This window comes from Xiphophorus couchianus, chromosome 9 (assembly GCF_001444195.1).
Source record: "Xiphophorus couchianus chromosome 9, X_couchianus-1.0, whole genome shotgun sequence".
NCBI classification, from domain to species: Eukaryota; Metazoa; Chordata; class Actinopteri; order Cyprinodontiformes; family Poeciliidae; genus Xiphophorus; species Xiphophorus couchianus.
The window spans coordinates 20,912,034-20,915,751 of NC_040236.1; positions in this window are offsets into that span (position 1 = coordinate 20,912,034).

The following is a 3,718-nucleotide window of genomic DNA, read 5'->3' on the forward strand; positions in this document are numbered from 1 at the left end:
TCCTCGACTGTCTGTGGTTCAATTCCCAACCCTGGGATCTTTTCTGCGCATCTTTCCTCGCTTCTTTTTCTCCTCGTTTCCTACCCGATTGCTCCGAATGAAGGTCACTAGAGCAGGGGAAATCTTGTTTAACTTTGGACCAGATGAAGTCAAAAGCTTTATTTGATTATAGGAACAGGCGAATAGTTATGTTCTGATATGTGTGTCTGATATGTGTATTCACAGGGATGTGTCCAAGGGTTTTTGAAACAGTACAAAAAGGATTTGTTTCTCTAATCAACTCCAAACAACTTACTGAAAAATTGTTGCTTGATGATTATTTATGATTAGCTGCCAAAAGAAGCTGCTTTCCTGCAGCTAAAGTTAGCTTACCAGAAAATGCTAGGAACAGTCGATTCTTCAGCTGCAACACCAGGAACGAGACGGACAAGAAGATGTAAGAACCACATTCAACATCATTTCTATCTACCTTCCCAGATGTGACTTATTAAATGTTTTTGTCAGCAACAAAGGTGACATCACGTAGTGTGTGAGAAAACTGGTTGAAGCTACGACAGTAGTGCTTGTTTCATCTCAAAGTGAAAGCTTTGAAAGATTTTCTGCACTGCACCGTTCTCTTTTCATGATGGAGTATTCACCAATGTGATCTAACATCTCATTTTTCGGGAGCTCGTTCGTTCGTATGTATTTTATAATCGATACCAAAACCTGTTGCTTGTGTCACAGTTTGGGAGAAGGTGAACCTTCAACTCAGCTCTGACATTTCCAAGATTCACGGTGAAAGTTCAAAAGGATAAAACTGAACAACTTTCATACTTCACTGATACTAAAAAGTAGCCACCTTCTGAGTCGTCTTCCCTCAGTACAAACATCGACACCAAAGAGTGTTTTTGCTACCGCCACATGGAAGTGCTTAGGTTTTCGATTCCCCCACCGGCAGGTCAAGCTAAAATCTTCATGCGATCTTTTAGCTCCATCAACAGCAGGTATAAATTTCAGATATGGCCACAATTATTGTTTGTATCCCTAAAATTCAGCAAATAGTTTGATAATCTAACTCTAACGTTGCATATCGTTTGTGTCACCGTTGTAGGCACACGCGTTTTCCTCCTGATCCAGCCTTTTGAATTCAGTTTTTCAGTGCTGGGTGTCAGCAGGTGACTTGTTCGGGCATGCCCCTTGATTTGTCCTCACAGGGGGTTGAAGACTGCTGATGTTGCCCCAGCAAGCTGCACGCAACACAAACAGCAATACCTTAAGAGAAGTCATGCAAACAATTATGTTGCCTGGCATTAAAAAAATAAGATTTGAGAGGCAATTCGGGAGCAATGTTGTCTTTCCATAAGCTTATCATTTCTGTGTTTTGCCAGACAAATACTTGTTTTCTCCCACTTTCTTTTTCCTCCTTTGCCACAGTGCCCCCAAAAGTCTCCCCCCTTCTACTTCCTTCAGGTCTTTCATTTGCGCTCTGAGGTATTTTGGCATCCAGTCCTCCTGTGATTACTGTCTGGTATGTGTTTTTGATAAGGGCGCTGATGACAGGCGGCGGTGCTGAAATATGAAATTAGTGCCCAGTGTTCAGGAGAAGCCATGGTTGCAGGGTGGTGCACCCACGCAGATATCCCTCTGACCACATCAGCTCCACCCCGGCGGTTCTGTGGCGGTGAGGCCTGCTCTTTTGTTAATGGCAAATAAACACATTCTTGCATTTGATGACACGCTGGATTCCCTGCGGTTCGCCCGCAGCACAAGGCAGGATCGGGCCTCTGTTGTCGAATGACTGATGTGAATGAGGGTGTCACAGCTTCAGCATTTTTGTGACAGAAAGATTAAAGGCACTACGATCGTTCCCTCCTCTTGCAGCCAGGCGAGAAGGCTAATGATGGCAGATCATCAAGGGGAAGGAGGTATCTTCATGGAGGGCAGCAGACTTACTCACACACGGAGGTCAGAGGATTTGCTGGTCAACACAGTGACTCAAACAACCAATTTCGTGACACATGTCTTATGTCTGACAAACAGGATAGTGGGTCCTGTAAACTCCCACTCTTCCACAAGGCTGTGCCTTCAGGCTGGTGTGGCCTCCACTGGCAGTGAGATACTGCTGCAAGGATCACTGTCATGTCTTTGAGCAATGACCCCTACAGCAGAATGTCATTGCAGCAGAAACTAGGGAGGGTTGCGACTTACACAGGGGTGGCAAGTCATGGTTCAGGATCTTTCTTTAGCTGGCATTTTAACAGAATACTGTCACTGTTTTCCAGGATTGTACAGGTTTTTATTTCTCAGACTTCATTTCACCTATCTACCGACCCACCTTTACATCCTCCACACCGTCCTACCATTTTACCTACCTACCAACCTATCTATGGCCCTCCCTACAATCCGTCAAGCCCAGTCCATCCATCATGTCAATTGTCCGTCCTCTGTTCCCCACTTAAAACTGCTCCATCTTTAATAGATTTGTAGAGAAATTTTCCCAGCAAATTGCCCGAAGAGGGTTGTGAAGCTCAGCCTCAAAGTGGATAAAAATGTAGCATTTTTAGTGTTGTAGTTCAGCCATTTTCCCTTCTGTGCAGCACCCAGGTTCATTTACCAGTTCCAAAACCCCTCAGTGTAAATGACCTTGAGAAATAACAAGATTTGGTTAAGTATAAAACAGGCTTTTAATGCCGAAAATGATCAAATGTCACAAGCTTTGCAAGTCATACAAATGGAACAGAAACATAGTGACATTCACCGTCCAGCGCTGGGCTTTTTTTTTTTGGACATGTGAGTGAGGACTGGTTCCCTGGGCTGGCCTCATCTTCTGCAGTGTAGCTGAAAATAAAGCATGCAGTCACCACTTGCCCCAAAGGCTTAAACCTGCAACAAGAGGGTCATTTGGGACATCAGTGAAGCACGGGGCAGCTTAAAGACTTCCCTGAGGTAAACAACATGAGCAACAGTCATGTGTTCATCAGATTCTTATCTTATCATCCTCCCTGCCTTTAATCTTCGTCAGCAAAGGTGATTATTTGGATCCGGGTATTTTCACAGAGCCTTGCTATTACATTTTGATTACCTCAAAGACGCGGACAATTGGGGGAAAAAAAAGCATCTGGTGTGTGGTTAATCCTGTTTTCCTTCCGGACTCTGCTGCAGATATCCACACATCTGTTCTCATGGAGCAACCCACCTCTAACATGTTTACATACATGGCACGTTTGCATCTCCACTGGCCAAATGGAAATGGAATTGGCCTGCCAGCACAAGCAGCTCGGACCCACACAAAGGAAGAGAGGTTGTTTTTGTCTCATTGAAATGTAAACCTTCCAGCATGCCCGAGCATTTGCATGCCTCTGAATGGTCACAGCACTAGGGGGACGGCCGCAGTGGTTTTTGCTGCTTGTGTGTGCTGCGGTGCGGGTTTTGAATGACAATGGTCCCCTCTTCCCCAAATTTCATTCAGATCACACACCCTGCTCCCTCTGATGGAATGCCACCTCCAAGCTTTATGACTGGAGTTTGTTGTTTACCCCACTTAAACGAGTCAATTGGAAATATTTAAACCGTTATGCGGCTTTAGAGATGTTTACATTCCATAGCTTGTCCCTCCCATCACACTAGATATTTGGGTTCTTCTCGCTTCTGTTGACTGCAGCGTTCACACGCGGGTCCCCACGCTGCGTCCGTGCTGACATGTTGAGTCCGTGCGTTCAGAAGAGAGCGAGAAGCA